This window comes from Balaenoptera musculus, chromosome 8 (genome assembly GCF_009873245.2).
Source record: "Balaenoptera musculus isolate JJ_BM4_2016_0621 chromosome 8, mBalMus1.pri.v3, whole genome shotgun sequence".
NCBI classification, from domain to species: Eukaryota; Metazoa; Chordata; class Mammalia; order Artiodactyla; family Balaenopteridae; genus Balaenoptera; species Balaenoptera musculus.
Window position 1 is genome coordinate 89,482,417 of NC_045792.1, and position 24,171 is coordinate 89,506,587.

Consider the following 24,171-nt stretch of genomic DNA (forward strand, 5'->3'; position numbering starts at 1 on the left):
CATACTGCATACAAGTGAGAAAATATTCCTTCTGAACAAAAGGGTTTATTTTTGTTTTCTCACTCTGCATCTTTTATACTTCAAATTAAGTGCTCTGTTAGAATTCTTTGCATAGTGGTGACCAAGAGGACCTTAGTGTTTCCCTCAGCATAACTAAACCCTAGGCAGTCTTCTTCTGGCCCCTCAGCCCCTGACCTCTCTCTCATCCTGACAGTTACAGAATGGCCTAATCACAGAATCCCCACCCCTTTTCTTTGGGCATCAAATTTAGATGCCCTAAGTTATTTCTCTGCTCTTCTGAGATCCAATTTTTTTTTTTTTTTATTTAAAGTCTCTTGCCAATTTTAAGACCCAAGAGTGCTTTCTCTAGGACACGGGGATGATCAAGAAAGAAAGTGCCCCTGTTTCCCATTCTCTGTGGGAGGTAGGAGGCTAACTTCTGTAAGAGGGTGGGCACCTTGCTCCAAGTTGTAAGTTTACTTTTCCTTGGGGTAAGGCCAATTTGCAAACACAAATGGCCTATGATCCTCCCATCCCAGCTCTCCTACCTTTCCTTTCGGTGGAGTTGAGTTCAGATTGCATTCTTGTCTCTTTATCCCATTGCGATAACCTTGAATAAAGTCTTCCTTCTCTATTTAACTTTGTCCAGTATAATGTTTGCTTTGCCATGATTTCAGGTTAACAGAGTTCAAAGTTTTATTTTGTATTGTTCCATATTAATTTTGTGATGTTGGTTAAATTACCTAGTGTCCATAAGAGAACTCTAGTGTGGCAGAAGGAACTTAAATTTTACCTGAAGTCAAATCTCCTAGTTGCATTTATGAGCTTTATGAGATAAACACGTCACTTAAAGTCCTTTTTATCTCCTTTTCCTCATCCTTAAAATGGTGATAATAATAGCTTTTTTCATATGATGGTTAATAAGACTGATTATGTAAAATGAGAAGCATAACTTGGCATATGATAAGGGCTTAATAGGTGTTACAGACCTTCATCTTTAGTCCTTGTTAAGTTCACGAATGGTCTTGGGAATCCTTCAGAAGGGCCTTCCATCACCAAGGAGCAGAGAATGGAATATACTAAGTGTCAGAAGAAAAAAAAGAATCAAGCTCTTTGTTTAGAGAGAAATAAAAGAAATAAACTTTATTTAGTGATTTACTAGTATTCAGGAAGGTAGAATGATTACAAGGTGAAGGCCACTTGCCTTTTCCCTCAATATTTTACCAAGGCAACTCTCCAGGACCAAAAAAAAAAAAAAATGACCAGAGGCTTCAGATGAATCTACAATTTTATGATAATACAATATTTATATTTGTCATCCAGAAATAAGATCTGTGACTCACTGAAATAATAGTTTTAAATGACTTATTAAATAATTTATTAATTTTATTTTTATATTTCTTGGGAAAATACAAGGCATTGCTCTATTTGAAAGCACTTAAAATTTTTTTTAATTTTAAAATAAAAATGATGAAAAATGAGACAAAATAATGGGAACAGTCACAATGGGAGCATCATTTTGAAATATATAAATGAATAAACTGTTATAGGGTTAGTGAGGGCCAAAAAAATAGAGAGAAGAAAATTACTATTTCTTAAATTTGCACTGTGTGCTAGACCACAGGTCAGATATCTGCATATGTTAATTCAACTCCAACTCATAACAAATTTATGGAATAACTTCTGGAATCCCTATTTTACAAATGCGAAAACAGAGGCTCTGAGAGATTATGTAAAAGGTCCTTGGTTACACATCTAGTGCTAGAGAGACCTTACCAGCTTTCCCCTCCTTCCAGACATAGAGAGGTTTTACAGTTTTCCCCTCCTTCTACAGTTAGTCAAGGTCAAGTTACTATTTCTGTGTTGGGAACAGAAGTGACTGACATGAGCCACTTCTGGACTGATGCACTTAAATGTAGGTGGGGGACCCTTCAATGTTCTTTTCCTTGCTACACTGACCTAGGAGACAACACATTCCACATGGTACAGCCGTAAAATTATGTGACCAGTCAGCCTGGAACAATGAGTTTCCGCATGGAGAATAACAATGGACTTTGTATGGACAAGAAATAAATCTTTGATATGTTCAGGGTGATTGGAAGCCAGGCTATCCTGATGGTAAACTTTTTACTCTTTCCCTATACTTTTCTCCCCTCAAAAACCACAGTTCCAGCCCTTAACTTATACTGACACTGGGCAGGTGGATATCATAAATTCTCTTTTTGGGGGGTGTTTAGGCAAAATCTTACAGATTGTGCCTGTTTCTTAGGCTTTTTACCACCATTCAGTTCAGAAAGAGAAATAGTATTGTGTTCTTACAGGTGAAAGACTTGTCATTTTCCTATGTTATCTTGTAGAAAACTACTCAAAAAATGCACGTGTTTTCAAAATGTTTGCTCAAATCTTGGTGTTTGTTTAAATGAAATTTTTGTTAGTTGAAGACTATCTAAGTCCTTTCTCAATCAGGGAGTGGTTAATAGCAAAAGGCTTGTTGTAGTTCTGAATACATAAGAACAGTTTACAGGAGTGATTTTTAAAAAAAAATTCCTGGTTCCATACTATAATAAATAATTCAGCCTTTAAATACAGATTGGATCCCTTAAAGGCAAAGAATGAATATAGTCAGCATATTAATGCTTTTCAGATATTGCTTTGTGAAATGTTTAGCAATTTCAGATGAATTCATAAGTGTTTTATTTGAGAACTTTGGGCATTACATTCATAAGCATATTGAATGAAATACAGGAAGTGAATACAGATGTAGATCTTTGAGCACAAATATGCCATATTTTAATAATGCCTTCGGGGTTCTAGAAATACCCTTGGGTCTATAAGCTTGGATCAAATTCCTCTTATGGTTTTCTGTTTGAATTTGCAAAAGTCACCCATTATCCTAGAATTCAGATTCCTGATTTATAAAATGAGGTTGAAATGCAACAAAATATGGTGATTTTGGTAAATAACATAGGGTGGAAACAAAACAACAGTCATACTGAATGGTCTACATACACTGCTGTGGACAGGCAAATTAAAGATTATTTTTCAGTGTTTGCTATGGCTGAGGACACTATGCTGATATGTCTTCTTATTACATTACATATTACATATGCTGATATGTCTTCTTATTACATTTTATATTGAAATATAATTGACTGTATGTCAATTAACCTATATTAGTTTCAGGCATACAACTTAATGATTCAATATTTGCATATATTGTGAAATGATCACCACAGTAAGCCTAGATATCATCTGTAACCATAGTTACATTTTTTTTCTTGTGATGAGAACTTTTAAGATTTACTTTCTTAGCAATTTTCTAATATGCAATACAGTATTATTAACTATAGTCATCATGCTGTATGTTATATCCCCATGACTTGTTATTTTATAACTGAAACTTTGTATCTTTTGAGTCCCTTCACCTATTTTACCTACCCCTCACTCCCTGCCTCAAGCAACCATCAATCTGTTCTCTTATATTCATACCTTTTTTTTAATTATTATTATTTATTTTTGGCAGCATTGGGTCTTTGTTGCTGTGTGCGGGCTTTCTCTAGTTGTGATACACAGGCCCTAGAGTACCCGGGCTTCAGTAGTTGCCGTGCGTGGGCTCAGTAGTTGTGGCGCACGGGCTTAGCTGTTCCACGACATGTGGGATCTTCCTGGACCAGGGATTGAACCTGTGTCCCCTTCACTGGCAGGCAGATTCTTAACCACTGCGCCACCAGGGAAGTAACATATTTGTACTTCTTAAGCAAGATAAAATATTCAAGCCTACAATAATGAAAGAATCCACCCAACTTCTCTGTGTCATAGAGTTTTGCTCATGAAGTGTAAACAACCTTGGGAAAAGGATTCAGTGAGGAGTAGGCTCTGTGTTTGATGCTGTGGTGCCACCTGGATGTCAGTACCTGGTCAAAAGTCTTGGCAGAGGGCCATGCAGTTGAGACATGGTCCAGGTAGAATCATATTTTTTTCATTATTCAGAATAATTTATTTATTTATTTAATTTTTATTGGAGTATAGTTGATTTACAATGTAGTGTTAGTTTCAGGTGTACAGCAAAGTGAATCAGTTATACATATACATACAATCCACTCTTTTAGATTCTTTTCCCATATAGGTCATTACAGAGTATTGAGTAGAGTTCCCTGTGTTGTACAGCAGGTTCTTATTTGTTATCTATTTTATATATAGTAGTGTGTATATGTCAATCCCAAACTCCCAATTTGTCCCTCCTCCTCTTATCCCCTGGTAACCATAAGTTTGCTTTCTACATCCATGACTCTACTTCTGTTTTATAAAAAAGCTCATTTGTACCCTTCTTTTTAGATTCCACATGTAAGTGTTATCATATGATGTATAAAGAACATGTGGTACATATATGCAATGGAATATTACTCAGCCATAAAAAAGAACAAAATAATGCCATTTGTAGCAAAATGGATGGACCTAGAGACTGTCATACTGAGTGAAGTAAGTCAGACGCAGGTAAAATCATTTTTAACTTACCATCAATCCTGTCTATCTTAAGCAGTAGATGGCCGAAATGAAGAGTTCCTTTGTCTTGGGGACTATGAACGGAAAAGAAGAGGAAAAGCAACTTTCCTTCACTTTCTTTCTGTAGCATTGAATGACATGTGCTCAATTACATAGTTTACATAAATGTGTGATTTCCTATTCCTTTTTCTAGCTAAGAAGCAATCCAAAGTGTTCAGATAGACTAGAGCTAGGAATTGAACCACTGGGGCTAGAGTAGCTAACATGGTCTATATGGAGAAAACTGGCAGTCCAAATTCAAGCTTGAGCTGATAAGTACAAAGACAAAAATAGAGAGACAAGATACAAGCAAAGATACATGAAGGTAGAAATTAGACAACTTCGTATTTATCCACAGCCCAGTTTAAATCCCACATCTCCCATAAAATATCCCAGATACCTCTTTCAGAAGAAATGACTTTTTATTTAATCTTATATTTTGTTTGCTGATTATAATTGAAAGATTTATCCAGACTTGCACAAATAAAGATAAAGGGAAGGTATGTGAGAGAGTTCATATTGCAAATAACGCTGTGTTTTGATGGATCATTTCTAATACCAGGTGGTTGATATGTGGGTGAATCAACCTGGTTTAAATATACAAGGCTGATATGGACATAACCTATGTATGATAGTTTGTTTCCTATGACAGATGCAGCCTGGCTCTCTGATGAAGTTTTTGGCTATATAATGAGAGTGAAACGATGAACCATTGAACCAGATAATGAATCATTGTTGGGCCTGATTACATTTTAAACGCATATTAACCATTTAACCTCAATTGGAAGTAGTATTGGGAAAGAGTCTAAAATGATTTACAAGTTTGATTTAAATAAGCAGAAATCTTTAAAATCTAAGCAAAAGGAGATCACTCATGCAAAGTATCAAGCCAACAAACACAGAGTAGGTATCCAATAAATGTTCTTTCCCTTCTATTAATTCTTGGCTAAATCTGAGCCCCTGCCAGTGAATAATGGTTATGTATTCAAGATTGTTGACTGAATTTTGCTTATGAATAATCCAACTTTATGGCCCTGAAATACCAAAAACGATTTTCTTTTTTAAAACATCTTTATTAATTTATAATGTATATATGAACTGCACATATTTAATGTGTACAATTTGATGAATTTAGGTATATGCAAACAGTTGTGTTACCCTAACCAAAATTAAGGTAATATGCATATCAAACACCTCCCAGTTTCCCTGTGTCCTCGTGTGTGTGTGTGTTTGATAAAAACACTTAACATGAGGTTTACCCTGTCAACTAATTTTGAAACTCACAATACTGTGGTGTTAATTACAGGCACAATGTTGTACAGCATGTCTCTAGAACTTACTTGTATAGTTTAACTGAAAATTTTCACCCACTGAATAACACTTTTCCATTTCCCTCACCTCCCAGGCCCTGGCAACCGTACTGTATTTCTGCTTCTGTGAGTTTGACTATTTTAGATACCTCAAAAAAGCATAAAAGGTTTTATCACCTAAGTTTTTAGCATGAAATACTATAAAGAGGCTGAAATCTTATTTAACCCACATTTTTGTGAAACAAGTGTATTATTTAGTTTACTTTAATTCAAATAATCAAAAAACAATCTGTTGATAGGACAAAGCTGAGTCAATTGATTACCACGAAAGAGAGAGAGACCACCACCTCTGCAGAATTTTGGCATTGTCTCAGGGGAAGAAAGGAAGAAAAGGAATTTATTGAGAAGTGGCAGTTTGATTTGGGACAAGTCTTTCAAAACGGGGACTTGATTAAGGTTGGGAAAAGATCATATTTTTCCTTGGTGAAACCAATAAGGCAAACATTGTGAGGCAAATTATTTAAAATTTTTAGGGTGCAAAATATCTGTTGAGTATTTCAGTAAGTTCCTATAATGAACAATTAAGCCATTTGCTTGGGTATGTGATTCTCAGAAAAATAAAGCCATACTAATGAGGACAGTGTAATAGCAGAGTCAGGTTGATATAGCTAGTAAGGCACAGTTTTGGTTTTCAGTGTCCAAGTTGTGGTGTGGAGACTGAGAGTTTCATTTCTTACTATGATTCCTATTTGTGTGGCTCTATGCACAATGAACAGAATAGCATCTACCCTCAAGGATCTCACAGATTTGTGAAAACTTGAAAAAAGAGCACTAATAATTATACCTCTATGATGTTGATGTTGTAGCTATAGATCAAGATGCCGACGAAGTTCAGAGTTGAAGATACTCAACTCCACTAGGAAATAGCAGTAAAGTTTTCTCTGAAGACTTAATATCTCAGCTGGGCATTGAAGGACAAGTAAGAATAACCAAGTGCAAGGGGACTAAGTGGTAATATTCCAGGGAGGAAAAATAGCAGGTACAAACTTAGCCAGCCATGGAAGAACTCAGGGAGCTCAGAGAACCAGTTTGGTTTGGCTGATTTGCTGTGTTCAAGTAGGGTAGGGATTGGATCATTGAAGAACACTGGATGCTATACCAATATTCTGGCTTTAAATATAAGTAATGGAGCATAATTGTAGGAAAAATGAATAATATTGGTAATTATTGAAAAATTAACATCTAGATTCTATTCTTTAGTCCTAGAAGTGGAACACTTGGAATTAAGAACATTTAGCTTCCTTCTAGGGCATATAGACATTGACAGGCACAGGGCTTTGCTTATGTTCTTCACAGTATCGTCATAATGCCGATGGAGAATCTGCCTGCATTAAAGCCAATAACATTTGGACAGGATGGATTTGACAGGTCTTCCACAGAGTGCATCCAAAGAATAGAGAGTAGACTATCACCCAAACTATGTCAAATTACAAGGACTCTTTCGAGTCATTTTACTTACCTTGGACTACTTCGGGATTAAGCTTAATGAAAGATAAGTGGTAATAGACAAGAAAGACAATTATAAGGGGAATATAGTACTACATGTAAAAGTGATGGGGAAAGAATGTCCACAAGCATATTACATCACCTCAGTACATATTTATTAAATCAGGTATTAATGTCCTCAACCATGTTTATTATTTACTGGCTTGTGTTCCAAGCACTCTTATAGATGTTGGGGAAATAAATAAGAACACACTCTAGTTGCTGCCTTGGAAGACTGCACAGTTTCCAAAGAGTGGCAAAGAAAAGTAGTCAACAGCTAATCATAAAATGACTTCAATACCATGTAAGTATCTCTACTGCAGTGTGTATTGTATTTAGTAAACATGTAAGAATAGAAAATGTGGCTATAAAAAAAGGAGAAAGTTAAGGTAGGCACTGGAGAGGGTTCAGAGAAAAAAGACATTTTAAAAAGATGTAAGACATTTGAGTATTCTTTAATCTGATGGTGTTAGAGAGAATCAAATCTAAAGAGGAAGATGAGAAGTAGATTGATCAAGGTTTGAAATTTTGTGAGGTGGGTATATCAGAAAGGAAACAAGAAAAAGGAAGTAAAGATATTGACAAGGAATTGGTTGAAGAGATGCACAGTGAATCCTCAAGTGGAGAAAGTATAAGGTAAAAATGAAATAAGCTTAATAAATGAAAGAAATAGAGAAATAAAGGAAGTACAAATTATGATTACAATGTTGAACCAAATGAAAGATGGATGTAATATCAGTTTGGACATCTTAATCTGGCAATATGCTATCCAAGATGCCTTGAAGTAGATCTAAAATTTGCAGAATAGGAAGATGAGGCTGTAGTCAGATATTCAAATCATTTATTAATTTATTTGTTTATCTATATATTTATTTTACACTGGATCATAATACATTCCAGTTTCCAGTCTCTGGAGTGTGTAGCTGAAGTAGAGAGAAAATAATCATTATTGAGAGAGTCACCATGTACTCTGGTTTTTTTCCCCCTAGTAAGTTATGATTTAATGTTATCTTGGTGCAACTTTGAATAGCATCCCTTTTCACTCTTACAACTGTCCGCATTAGAATCATTATTTTTAAGTTACCCTAATTATTGGAATTGAAGTGCTCAGGCAATAGAAGACTGGATTTTGAAATAGGCCACCAGATTAACATCGTCACCATATCTGATGGCAGGACTTGGAATAGGAAGAGAACTGTGAAATAGGTCACAAAGTCTTCCAAACTTAGGACAGAGTGATCAAGTTAATAGCAGATGACAGGGGTGAAGACCAAAATGATTGTCTAAATAAACAGCAAGAATCTTATAGAGGTAGAATCTTTTCTTTCTTTTTAAAATATATGCAGGGAATAGTAATAGACCCTGAAGTATACGTGGGTACTTACTGATGCCACTTATACCCATGAGTTGTAGAAAAATGAAGAGTGTCTACTCAAAAGAAACGTAGTGAAAGTAGCATCCTTCAGGAGGTCCTATGTTTTAGCTAGTCCAGGAAGTCTGAAACAGCATAGAGAGATTCCAGATATTCTAGAAGACAGAGGTAAGAGAAAGGGTCAAGGAAAATTTAGGTTAGGTAAAAGAAACCCAATTTAGATCTTTTAAATATTATTGACTGTAGTTACTAATATTTTAGGTAATTACCAAGCATAGCAGGAATGTGAGGCATTGCCATTTTAACTGAATACATGTTTTTCAAAAGGCTTGATCCCAGCAGCCACCTATAAAAGGAAAATAGGTAAGTGGTAGTGCTCAGGCTTCTCAAAATGGGTCAGCTGCAGCTTAAATGGATTCTTCGGTGGATTATACCCATGAGGAGGTTGGCAACAGAACACACCAAACCCAAGACTGTCTCTTCCAATTGGAAACAGGAACAACTTCTCAAAGATATGAAGAAAATGGGTTCCTTGGAAGGAGTCAGAAGGGGGCTCCAAGATGGCAGAATTAAAGGTGGCTTTGGAATGGAAGAGTTCTTTGGAATATGAGTTCAATTGTAAGTGGAATATTCAAGTTGAAAATATCTGCAGAAGTTGGAAAAACCTCAGAGTCTGTGTGCTGTAAAAATCACATTTTGCTTAAGAGAAACATTTGCCAACCACTTTCTTTGAGTAAAAAATTGGAATTGTGACAGTGAAAAGGAACAGAGTGTTGGTGGTGGAAGGGAGAGTGGAAGGAAATGGAAAAAGGGAAGAGGGCAAATATATTGATATTTGCCTGTAGTGAAATGCCTGAAGAAAACAGAGGAGAAGTTAAAGAATTACTAAAATATAATGCTCTCGAAAGCAAGGAGGTAATTTCAAGAAGCAGACTATCGGCACATAAAATACAAGGGCAAACACACTGAATGAGAAAAATGCCTTGATAGGTATGTGGTCTTTTATGAAAATCTTTCGCAAAACAAGAACAAGTATAAATTTTCCACCAGGCTTTATATACTATTGGGCTTCCTATAAGGAGATAGCATTACTGATAATAATTAAAGTTCCACAGTCAGGTAGCTCTGAAAAATTTAATAGGCTGTCCCCTACTGAGTGGATATGAAGACGGCCCTGTTTGTGGATTCTGTAGCTGCTCAAGCAATATTATCTTTGAGCTTCAACGTCTGTCTCATTCTTTCCTTCATTCACTCAACAAATATTTATTGAGTTTCTTGTAGGCACAAGCTCTAGGTTGATCACTATCTTTCAGAAAACACTATCACATTCCTGAGGCTTGAATGACATGTCTTTTTTTGGAGGAGAGGATAACAGAGGTGGGATAGTTTTTGGTTATTTTTGCCTATGACTATATCCATTATTAGGAGCATCTGAGAATCCAATGTGTATTTAAAAAAAAAATTCCCAGCCACCGTATTTCATGAAACTTCCTTTATCTATTTGCCTGGGTACATCCTGATGTCATAAAAATGCCCTCATTTTGCTTGTATTAGACCATGTATGTTTGTATATTTGATGGGGAACACTCATCAACAAATAACAGCTTGTGGGTAATTGTCTCAGGGACTCCCAACTATTATTGCAACGTTGATTTAGAAGATGGGCTGAAAAGTGGGAACAGAAAATGCTTCTGAGTCTTCCGGTATTAAAAACATTGAAATAGAACACAAACCAAGTGTCAAAGAATAAAAATCCCCTGTCAAGATGAGTCACTTAGACTAGCATTTCTCAAATTATTCTCTGCAGAACAGTAAGAAGCAAGATACTACTCACTTATTCAAGTGTTTCTGCTCAACCAAGTTTAGACAATGTTGGGTTAGAACAAATTAAACAGATTTCTCTTCTGCAAGACCTCTCAAAGACTTTAATTTACTTTATGATCCCCAATCAAGGGGCAGAATTGGCCAGTTATTTTACCTGGAAACTTTAACCAATATCACTTCAGTGATTTTGGTGTTTTATGGAAAACATTTTGTAAACTCCTGCCTTTCACAAAAATGATGAATTGTAAGGATTTGTTTCCTCAATTAATCAACAAGGACCTACTGTACAGCACCGGGAACTCTACTCAGTATTCTGTAATAACCTATATGGGAAAAGAATTTGAAAAAGAATGGATACATTTATATGTATAACTGAATCACTTTGCTGTACACCTGAAACTAACACAACATTATAAATCAACTATACTCCAATATAAAATAAAAATTAAATTAAAAATTAAAAAAGAAAAGACCTGATAATACAATTCAATTGGGAATGTTTAATTGTTTGATTTATTTCTTAGGTCAAATAGAACACACAAATCGACTTTTCCAACACAAATAGCCACGTTAAAATCAGTGGAAAATACGTTACCAATAGTAAATGATGTGTTTCAACTTGCTAACATATGATTCTTTAAAATTCAGTGAAAACTAGTAGGTAATAGAGCATGCTGGTTAAAGGCATGTGCTAGGGAGATAATCTACCTGTGAACAAATCCTGACTTTGGATGTATACTAACTGTAAATTGGTGTAAGTTTCAAAACTGTCCTGTTCCTCAATTTTCTCATCTAGAAAATTCGAATAGGAATAGTAGCTAACCTCATAAAGTGAGTTATAAATATAAAGCACATACAGTGTCTGCTTAAAAATAAGCATAATAAATGTTACAGATTTTATAACTATATGCAAAGGCATTGTGTTAAGCCCGATAAATGGGGAATACTAATAATACTAAAGAGTCGAATTCAGAAAGATAGAGTAGTATTCAAATTTGGATATTTCTTTTAAAATGCTGAAACTGAAGACTTTGATGTTTTGTATAATTAAAATCATTTATCTAAAGATATATTGTGTATATTGCAAATTACAGCTCAGATAAAACAGTTTAATATTATACCTTAATAGAAATGGATAAATTACTTTATGCAGATTTATTAATCATTTGAACTCAATTTCCAGACTAAAGGATAATTATTTATATGTAATATTGAAAAGAGTGATTTTTTCCTTCAGCTTATTTCACAGTCCTAAGCACAATTTTTATAACTAAGGAAACTGAAGCACAAAGAGGTTAGAATAATTTGTCCAAGGTTGCATTATTAATAATTCACAGAACTGAAATTTGAACCTGGTTCTGTATGATTTCAAAGTAACTAAAACATTACAATATTTTCTATTATATTAAAGGTTTTTGAGCATGGAATTAAAGAGCTATGTCAGGTAAATAGAACTTTTAGCTGCTTAACAAGAGCCACTGGGAGAAGAATATTTCACTTTTGGGGAGCCATAAACTGGAATTTCAGTAACAATCCATGAACAAGAAATTCTTTCAGATACTCTTTCACATTTACCAACTTTCAACACAAGGGCATAAAAGCTTTAGGTCGTTTAAATAACAGATGAGATTCAAAACAATGCACTGCTTGAAAAATGTAGAGGCTAATTGGCTAAGTCTCCAGGTGTTACTTTGGAAAATTTAGGAGTTAATGTCCCCTGGGAAAACCTCATCCAGCTGCTTTGATTAGGGAATAAGACAGTCAACTTGCAAGCCTTCTGAAACTCATGCATGCCTCCTGACTTGTGAATAATTAGTCAATTTATTTTTTGATGGCTTGTGTCCAGTAACTAGCTATAGAGAATAAAGGAAGGACAAAGAACAAAGAGAGAGAAAGATGGGCTCTCTCTCTACCAAATACATGATGTTAAACTCTGATTGTACTGATCTTGAACATAATTACAAAAAGGTTTCACTAGGTTACATCTTAGTGATGTGATTTTTGAATAGTTTTAATAATTTACTACAAAGTTTAGAATGACATGAAAAGAACACTTCCCTGCACAAATAAGAGAGTGATGGATTGGATACTCGTGTTAAGACATAAAGCAGGTATGCTTCTATGTCCATTCATTTCTTCCAGACTAGCTGTTAATACTTCCACAAGGTAGAACCTATTTTCAATATTAATTATTTGCAAATGTAGACTTTTTTTTTTAGGTTTTTAAAGCTGAGTTTTGCCAAATTTGGTTTTTGCTTAAAATTGTTTATTATTAGCTAACCCTAATGGGAATGAGGTCAATAATTCAGTTGTTGAGAATATATTTTAATTTCCCCAATCTTCCCATTTGTGTGTCTAATAATTATTTAAAATCTTTACTTAAACATGAACTTCTTGATCCTCTATGGCACGTACAACACATCTACATTCAAATAATGATGACTAGCTCATTCTAGAGTGCTCAAGAGATAATAATATAACTTAATATATGTCTTTAAAGGAAGTCAGTATTCAAGGAAGTCTAATTATAAGTAATAAAATAAGAATTTCTAGATAAAAGTTGGTTGAGAGATATGAGTTTTATTACAAAATGTTACTTTTCCCTCTTTCAACTGCTTTTGTTTATTACTTCTATATTTTTAAGTAGTTAAAGAAAACAAACAGTTGATTACTCAACCTACAAATTAATTATGTGCATATATTTTGGCAGAACAATTTATTCAACAGAAATGACACACACATATACAAAAGTGTTATGTACTAAGATTATCAATGAAGAAATGTTTATAATAGCAAAAAGTTAGAAACTGCCTAAATGTCCATTAATGGGTTCAAATTAAAAATTATATAGTCATCTATGAAGTGGAGCACTATATATAAACCATTAAAAAGGAAGATAAGGAAATCAACCGACACGGGAAGATGAATAAAAATAATACTAGGTGAGCAAAAAGAAAAGCAGAGTATGTAATACATAAAAATAAATATATACATATATACAAAATATGTAAGTTACAATTTCATATTTGTTTAATAAAACATGTTCATTGTGGTTGTCTCTATGAAAAGGTGGGGTTTTCAGGACTTTCCATTCTACCTTATATTTCTGCGCTAGATGTTGTGAAAATATATCTTTTTCTCTTTAATGAAATTATAAAGACAAAAAAGAAAAAATGTAGAAAATACATTTTAAATTATATACTTAAAATGACAATTATTTTAAGCATGTATACATAGCAGATTCATGGTTATGTTTTAAAATATAAGCACTTTTTATTTTTCTTTATACAATAACAATCCAATGAGACATATTGGCACAAATTGAATCATTTTGTTCTCTTAAGAAAGTATTTTCATTTTTAAAAAGAAAAAAAGATATAGATACACATACACACACATGAATCTATATGCATATATATGTAGATAGATATAGATAGACAGATGATAGAGAGAGATACATACATCAGAAGTCATTTCTGAAGCAGATGAGCATATTTACCTATATTCTTCTCCTAATCCTGCCATTTGGATGGCTCTTCTCCATTAGACCAGAGATATATACTTAGCCTGTTGAAACAATGACAAAAATTCCATGTAGGCCTATTGATGGCATTTGGGGCTTTACACATGCCATCCAACAGAAACCTATGAGGATTTGCATTTTGATTACTCTTCTGATTTCAAAAATCATTACTTAAATATTTCTAGACAAAAAGTACTTTGCATCATTTAATCTTTTTGTTGCTGATGTATTTTGAGAAGCTCTACCAATGAGTAAGTCTAAATTCAAATTCTTTATTTGGGGAAAAAAAGAATACTCTCCATGTTGAAGTATCATTCTGCTCTGCCAGCAGCCACAGCCAGGACTGAGGATTTCAGCAAGTCAAATAAATTAATTAGTGGAACCACCAATTAATTTGCAGCCCATTTATCAGAAAATCTTAATGACTCTGACATAAGCCCATATCTCATTTCACAACCTGCTGTACCACCCCTGCTCCCTGCAGCTATGCCTTGTTGTGCTGTAGAACACAAGCATGCTCGCAAAATGCTTGCCAGGATTGGTTTCCCCGGGTTCTCCACACCTTTGGAGCAGGGGCCTGGCGGAGATCTGGGGCAACCAATGTGGCCGTGATGCCAGACTTTTTCTCTTCTGCCCAGTCCTTTTGGCCTGCTTACATGATAGTAGAAGATGGTTTCCTATCCTCAGATGTTTTGCAAATCTCAAAAAGGAGAAAAAAAAGTTTTATTGCTGCCATTCCATTTTTCATGTTGAAAGAAATTGAGAGTCAGAATGAAAGAGAGGTCCAGGGAAACGTGTATCTCAGTGAAAAATGGTAAAACGTCAATTCTCACCTCCATTAAAGGAAAAGGAATTATGTACTAGGTAGTTTCCATATGTCATCCATTTAGTCTGTATTTAATAGTTTACTGCATCATGCTCATCTTAAAAATGTACAGATAGATGAAATATTAAAGCATTCTACCTCCTTTGTAAATGTGGGTTTATATTCAAATTGTTCATTTTCTTCCGAAAACTAAAAAAACTTGCAAAAGGAAAAACTTAGAAGTAGACTCAAACTCTAACTCTTTTCCTGTAAATGATTACTGAAAACGTCATCTTTCTGTACTTTCATTCCTGCCATACCAATTTCCCTTCTTCACTCCTGCTGGCTTCAGCACAAATACTGATTTTATGTGTAAATTGCGATTTGTAATCTCCAAAATTAAAATCGCACTTGTTTTCACTGTTTTACCACCTTAGCATGTTTAGGTAACTGTTAAATGTAGGTCAAAACACTAGCAAAGCTGTTAATCACTGATCATAACTGAAGTGATCTTCCAGAGAGGACTGGGTACCAGTGAGTGGGGTGAAAGGATTGTCTGATAGGACAGTAGATCGAGACTTTTTTTTTTTTTTTTTAATTAATTTATTTATGGCTGTGTTGGGTCTTCGTTTCCGTGCGAGGGCTTTCTCTAGTTGCGGCGAGCAGGGGCCACTCTTCATCGCGGCGCGCGGCCCTCTCACTATCGCGGCCTCTCTTGTTGCAAAGCACAAGCTCCAGATGCGCAGGCTCAGTAATCGTGGCTCACGGGCCCAGTTGCTCCGCGGCATGTGGGATCTTCCCAGACCAGGGCTCGAACCCGTGTCCCCTGCATTGGCAGGCAGATTCTCAACCACTGCGCCACCAGGGAAGCCCTAGATCGAGACTTTTATTTGAGGACAGTCTATTCTCAGGAAGGCTCATAAGGAGGGCTTGTATGCTGGCTCGGCTGAGGGGTATGTGTGGGGGGTGTCTAAGTTCAGGAGCCTGGGGGAAGGAGAGCTGCTTAACTAGAGTTTGGTCAATTCAATATATAGTAGGTGTTTTTTCCAGATTGTTCAGTGAGTACAAGCAGTTCAGCTAACATTTATGAAGCAAAGAGGGCCCATGTCTGGCCTTGTCATAGGTAAACAAAGGGGGTATCTGTGAATCTTGTGTAAGTCACATGGGGAAGGATTCTGCCTTGTGGTAAGCCTTTTCCAGAACAGAGAAAAGTGGAAGAATTCCTTTTTTTTTCAATTTAATTTAATTTGTATTTTATATTGGAGTATAGTTGATTTACAATGTTGTGTTAGTTTCAGGTGTACAGCAAAGTGATTCAGTTGTACATATACATATATCCATTTTTTTTCAGATTCTTTTCCCATTTAGGTTATTACAGAATATTGAGTAGAGTTCCCTGTGCTATTCAGTTAGTCCTTGTTGATTATTTTATACATAGTAGTGTGTATATTTAATCCCAACCTCCTAATTCATCCCTCCCCCCTCTTTCACCTTTGGTAACCGTAAGTTTGTTTTTGAAGTCTTTGAATCTATTTCTGTTTTGTAAATAAGTTCATTTCTATCATTTTTTGTTTCCACATATAAGTGATATCATATGATATTTGTCTTTTTCAGTCTGACTTACTTCACTTACTATGATAATCTCTAGGTCCATCCATGTTGCTGCATATGGCATTATTTCATTCTTTTTTTATGGCTGAGTCATATCCCATTGTATATATGTACCACATCTTTATCCATTCACCTGTTGATGGATGTTTACCTTGCTTCCATGTCTTGGCTATTGTAAAATAGTGCTGCAATGAACATTGGGGTGTATGTATCTTTTCAAATTATGGTTATCTCTGGATATATCCCCAGGAGTGGGATTTCTAGATCATATGGAAGGATTTCTTAATTGTTGCTATTTTCCAGGAGCACTCCTCTAAGATAAAATATAACAATGTCAGCGCCTACTCTTAGGAATTTTGTCTGTTCTATTTACTATTGTATGCCCAGTATCTAGTAGGGCATCCAGCTCATTGTTGGTCTTAAATATATAGTTTTAAACAGTGAATAAATAAACTAAATTAAGTAGGATTCACTGGGTTAAAGAAGAAAGGAGATAGGTGACGGAACAATTCTAGCTAACACTGTATATTTCATAGTTCAAGGATAACGTGTGATTTGAGGAGTGGAGGGTAGGGCACAGGACATGAGAGGTAAGAACTAATGTTCCTGTGGGAAGAGAAAGTTACTTACTTTACTATTTGCCTAAACTGAGAAACAGGCAACCTTCTTTTAAAATGCATTTAGTAACATACTTAAATCCCTCAAGGAGAAGGACCAGATTTCAAGGTTGTCACTATCATCACTTCATTTAAAAAGTGAGTTTTCATTTGCAAAATGGAATTTGCACTGTCCCACATAGTAAGATTTTTTTTCTTTAAGAACTGTATTTTATTCTTAGCCATTATGGCCAAGTGTCAACAATATCTGATAATTTATAGTACTTTGTGCACCTCAAAGTATTTACACATTGTTTCATTTGATCTTCACCAAAACCCTGTGAGGTAGGTACAACAATTATGATAATACAAGATTTAACAAACATTAGAAATGGAACCTAGCAGGAGAAGTAATATTTCCATGGATTTACAGGCATTTAGGGGAGAAAACTAGACCATAGCCTAAATTAGTGTTTCTCAACACTTCTTTTATTATCCCAGGTAAAAAGTTTTTTATAACATTATTCTCCTAATCACCTCCCCCATAAAATCCTAATACCACAGATAAGCTATACATCGATGTTTTATATACAATATGTCTATTTGTGCATTATTCATAAAATATGATGTTTTTGCCCTCAACGACCAATTTTTACCCCCTTGGGGATAGTGTCATCTTGCTGAGGTTGCATGGCTTGGGTTGCCAATCTCCACTGCCCCATGTGATCTCACATAGCACGAATGCCTTCATGGATGTTCAAATGGCTTATGCTTGCTTAGTTAATCCGCACAACAAAATTTACTCCCATTTTATAGATGAGAAAATCAAAACCCATAAAGTTTAAATGATTTGTTCAATGGCACATATCTAGTTCACACTAGAGAAAAGACACAAATCAAATGCCTACCAGTCAGTTCTTTCAATACAACATATTTTAAAGGCCATTATTACTATCTTGTAAAACCTATAATGGAAGAGATGTAAAAAAGAAAAAAAAATATACACATATATATATATGTATAACTGAATCTCTTTGCTGTATACCTGAAACTAAAACAACTTTTTATATCAGCTATATTTCAATAAAAATTTTAAAAAATAAAAATGAAAAAAAAAAGACCATTCAGTGTTTTGTACCCAGAGAGAGAAACTTGCTGTCATAAGTAGACAGACATTTTCACAGCTACTGAGTCTAATACACTCTTCCAGTATTCTAAAAAATATCTGATAGAAAAGAAAAATCTCTGATCAAAGTTGATAAGCTACTCTCCTAAACACACTGAGGGTGGGGTTATATGTTTTACCCATTTCTTAGCACAGCACAAAAGACCTTATATTATAGTTATTGTTCAGAAAATATTTGTTGAATCACTGACGAGTGACTGAGTAAATATATTCCCTGTTCTTCTTACATATAAATTTGGAATAAAGACAGATTTTTTTCTGTTCTTATTAGAAAATATGTGATTTCCAATGGAGGGGAACATATTTCAACACAGGATGAAATGCTGAATATATGTGGGTCTATATTAAACTGATAATAGAGATTCCTCTCTAATGCTCTTGTATTGCCAGGAATGCCAATTCATTGATCCTCTAGCCATCTGATTCTAAGCTTTAGCCATTAGAGGAAAGATTCAAAGAGCCTAATGTGGATCAGGGAGTAAGCTTTATCACTGGGTTAGCAAATGAACTTATCTACAAAACAGAAACAGACTCACAGACTTAGAAAACAAACTTATGGTTACCAAAGGGGAAAGGTCGGGGGGAGTAAATTAGGAGTTTGGGACTGACATGTACACACTGCTGTATTTAAAACAGATAACCAACAAGGACCTACTGTACAGCACAGGGACCTCTACTCAATATTCTGTAATAACCGAAATGGGAAAAGAATTTGAAAAAGAAGAGATACATGTTTATGTATAACAGAATCATTTTGCTGTACACCTGAAACTAACACAACATTGTAAATCAACTATACTCCAATATAAAGTAAAAATTAAAATAAATACATAAATACATAAAATTAAACACACACACACACACAAAAGTGAAGAGCTTCCTTGAAAGGATAGATTAGAGAACATAAGTGAGACTTAAAGCAATCTGGGAAGTTCCCTCCATATTGAATTTTGCCTTTTAACTTACCTTTGAGAGGAGTGAGTGAATTCTGCAAAGCAGAATTCCATAGATTCCATAAAGCATAACCCAGCCAACCTCACAGACTTCATCGCTGGAAAGGCAGTAAACTAGAGAAATAGAGACCTCCAAGTGTGCTTTGTAACTACCAACATGGGAAGAGTAGAAGAGAGCTTGGATCTTTTTGTAGATTCAAGACACTGGGGGAGAGAGAGAGAGAGACCAAGAAGGAAAGAGAGAGAGAGAGATTTTATGCATTTAGCAGCATTACCACCCACAAACAATATTGTTCAAGTTGCCATGTTCTTACCAAATTACTTTTCTTTTCTTGGGATAGATCAAGTAAGGAAGGGAAAAGAGCCTAAAAGAATCCCCCCTTAACAGTACTCTCTCCTGGTGAGTGGAGCAAAGCTATCTGAAAAAAAAAAAGATGGAGAAATAAGATTTTCCACCTAAAAACCTTGTCAAGCAGGTGTTTTGAGTCGTTATTCAATGCTAGTAATATTATACCATTTGAGTTGCAAGTGACAAAATCTCAACTGAATTTGTTTTGGTAAGAATCTTAATTTATAGGAAGAATATTAGGGTATCACTTGTAATAGAAGTAATGGTTGAAAAGCTAAACAGTCTGGAGGAGAGGAACAAAAAGATTAGGATGCCACCAAGATTTATTCAATCCATCTGTCATGTCTGCTTTCCTCTGGAGAGCACACCTCATGCATGCGTGTATTCTGTTTTACTTCAGACAACTTGACAGGATCCACAGTCATCACTGACAGGACCTGAGCCTCCTATTCTATGGAAGGGCTTCCTCTCCCTCAGTTCCGTTAGGAAACACGTGTTGTAAAAGAATCTTCACTGGTTCAGCTTTGGTCAATGGTTAGGATCAATCCATGGGGTGGGAGAACAGATCATGCAAGTCAGAGTAGAACTGTCACTGGAACCACATAGTTGAGCAGAGACAGGAATTGTGGGGCAGTCAATAGGATATGAGTGCAAATTGTCTGGGCATATATGGGAGTAGGTGGTCAGCTACTGACAAAGGCTCCGAACAGAATTGTCTTTTTTGTAGCACTGATGTTAAAGAGTATGGCTATATCCATCATTAAATGAAAAATAGGAAAAAAATTATCAAGACAATAGTCAAATTAAAAACAAGATTATTCACATGAAAATAACTTTTCAATTAATAGCAATGGCAGGTTTCATTTTATCATGACCTCTTGGGGCACGTGTCAATTTATAAATCATTCATTGCTAAACTCAGATGCTGGGAACAAGATAATGTAAACAGTTGTCATAGTTGCTAGTACCTGAATACCCATAGTATATTTGGAACTATCCTATTAAGAGAATGTTGGTAGGAGGCAAAAACAGTCTTCCACTGTAAAAGTCCCAAATGCCAGACATTGTTTTTCCCATGTTTAATTGTCCTTAAGAAATATGCATTTAACTAATTCTTGATCTACCTCAAACTGAATCACAAGCCATTGAAGCAAGGAATAGGGGCATCTGGCAACAGAAGCAGAAACATCCAGTTCGTAGGGTATCAGAGAAACTGGCAATGGCCACTTTGATGGACTAGTTCTGGGCTGTCACATTGTCTCTGAGTCTAGCTGCTCTCCAGTTTTCTTTATTCCTGCTTATCTTCTGAGCCTAGTTTTGCCAGTCTTCTGCATTTCTTGGTACTAACCAATATCTTTATAATAAACTCTTTTTATGAATTAAATAACTCAGAATTGATTTTTGATGATTGTGACCTAGACCTCTGCTTGGTACATAAGAACTCAATATTAAGTCTTAAGAAATACAGCCCTCTAAGAATAAATTGCATATGATGATAAAACCTCTTGGAATTTATTTTGTAGTTTAGTGGAAAATAGGATATGATTTATATATAACTCGTCAGAAATATAGTTCTGCATAAAGTAAGGTATACCAGGATTTAGTCTTTGTGAATGTTATCAAAGTCATTCTTAGAATGTAAGAAGAAGATACATAGTGGTCAAGATTTCTAGTTTTTAAACATTTTATATGAGATGAATTTTTTACATATAGCTTATAAATTGATAATTGTCCCACCAAGTGAACTACTAGAAATATTTTACTTTCTCTTTCATTGTTAATGTGTAACACAATATTTATTTACAGATTTGAGTACAACAAAGTAAAACACCAAAGAAATACTAAGAAATTCATGATATCATGACAAGCAATGAGTTGGAACTCTAATGATTGCAGAATCCAAATAGGTCACATTTAATACATGATCTGGAATCTAATCAGATTAATATTTCTTAAAACCAGCCTTCCACCCTGAGCCTTCTAGGAATCGTTTAATGAATGCAAAGCTTATACCCTTGATTTTGATCCTATCTCAAATTGTTGTTCGGAGCCATATTGTTTAATTTCAGACTAATTTTCTAACTAACACTTACAAAGACACGCTACTATTTCTGCTCAATAGAAATGTTCTACATTTTATTTAATTCATAGATATCTCATACTCATAATAAATTCATAAACAATTAGAATTTGTGATTAATTTTCGAATTCATATGCAGATATACTTTATATAAGACATGTGTTCCAAAAAGTTTGCATAAAAATGTATTTGTCTTAAATAAAATTACATTTTAAATGTTTAAAGAGACTTTATCATTTAAAAAATCAGTCCATGTATTAGTATCAACAATATTTCATTTTGGACAGTAGTTTTTAACAGTGTTAAAAGTTTTAATATTTATAGTTACAAGCAGTCAAAACCCATAAAATTACCTTTAAATGGGATGGATATCTGGATGTACGTGATAAAGAATGATATAGGAATAATAGGAAATTAAAGGTATACTTTAATAAAGACAACTATATTCATAAGGGATGTTATGTAAATCCAAGGTTTTTTGATCTTTTTTCAATACATTCAAATCTTTCCCAGCGTTCTCCAGATAGCTTTTGCTTTCTCTCTCTCTTGCTCGCTCTTCTCTCTCTCTCTCTCTTTCTGCCATTGAGGACATAGTGAGAAGGCAACTGTCTGCAACCCAAGGACAGAGCTATCGCCACACGCTGACCCTGCTATCACCTTGATCTTGGACTGTCTGTCTCCAGAACTGAGATAAAATAAGTTTTGATTGCTTATACTACCCAGTCTATGGTATATTGTTATGGCAGCCTGAGCATATTAATAAACTTAAACAAATCCCATTATATTTTGGCCAAATATTTATTCCCAGAAATATTTTCCTTTCCAGACAAAAAAAATATATGGACTTCTGATTTTGAGATTTCAGAGAATCCTGTGAGTCAGATAAAGTTGCCTCTAGTGGCTCCCCCAATTCTAGGTTAGGACTACATTTGTTAAGTTAATTGACACTTGTCCTACTAGTTTTATAATTTCAAAAATGAAAAGTTGCTCTTTTCCCCTCTCATTTTGCCTTTGCCTTTTTTTTTTTTTTCATTTTTTGCTTCTAAAATTACTTTTTTTGTTGTGATTGTGAGATTTCAAAAACGAGTAGAGCTAAATGCATGTGTTCAGTCTAACATCTCTAACCAAAAGTTACTCATTTCAATGCTTTTTAAAATGAAACTATACTTGACTCAAGCCTCATTTTGTGAGCACAATGGAGAGAAGGGTGAATCTATTTTCTTACGATGCAAACAAAATTTGGGCTTGCTCAGTCCAGAGAAACTGCTCTGATCTGGTCCCTAGTCATTATGTCTGCTGTTCTCAGCATCCTTGCTCAGGTTCAGGAGGTCCACTCAAAAGCACATTGCTGCATGGTCAGCATTCATCTATCTGTGCCCAACTTGTGCATGGGGTTCCCAAACATTTACACAGATGGCTTCATTTCAAGATCTTACCACTTATATATACCCCATGGGAGCTGGGACTAGATTCCTACCACTCATGAAAGCAGTATCATTCCTGCTGCCCATCACTGAACCCAGGTGTCCTAGCTCCATACCCTTTCTTATCTTGTGTGTGCGTGTGTGTGTGTGTGTGTGTGTGTGTGTGTGATAAACGTGTTTTATTTTTTAACATCTTTATTGGAGTATAATTGCTTTACAATGGTGTGTTAGTTTCTGATTTATAACAAAGTGAATCAGCTATACATATACATATATCCCCATATCTCCTCCCTCTTGCGTCTCCCTCCAATCCTCCCTATCTCACCCTTCTAGGTGGTCACAAAGCACCAAGCTGATCTCCCTGTGCTATGCAGCTGCTTCCCACTAGCTATCGGTTTTACGTTTGGTAGTGTATATATGTCCATGCCACTCTCTCACTTTGTCCCAGCTTACCCTTCCCCCTCCCTGTGTCCTCAAGTCCATTCTCTAGAATAAAGACACAGACCTTCCTTATCTTTGAGAAGCCACTCTTATCAGACCACTTTCCATATGGGGCAGTCTGGGCTAATCACTTCCAAGAGTCTATGCCGTGATTATTAATGAGGATGATATACCTAGGGTATATTTTCTTTAGTGTGCTATTTACTGCCACATTCATGGGTGAAATAATTACATTCTGTGGGACAAGACCATATCAGACATTCTACAATTCACTGAACAGTTTCACATAATGAAGAATTAATTTGCATGCTTTATGATTTTAAGTGTCTTGACAGATATGTATATAGGTGAAAACTCAAATGTAGTTACATGATCATACAATCTAACCCAATTTTACATATTGATACATACTAATTTTTCATGGTTTTAAGATGAAATGACTTTATATGCATGGAAAGAATGGATTTTGCTTCATCCAGAAATTTTCAAAGAGTTACCGTATCCCCAAGGGCATTATTACTTCCTGAAGTATTTGTGTGACCATTGCAACACATTTGTATTAGTCTGCATTTGCATAAATAGTTTTAACTACTGATTAATTCATGGCATC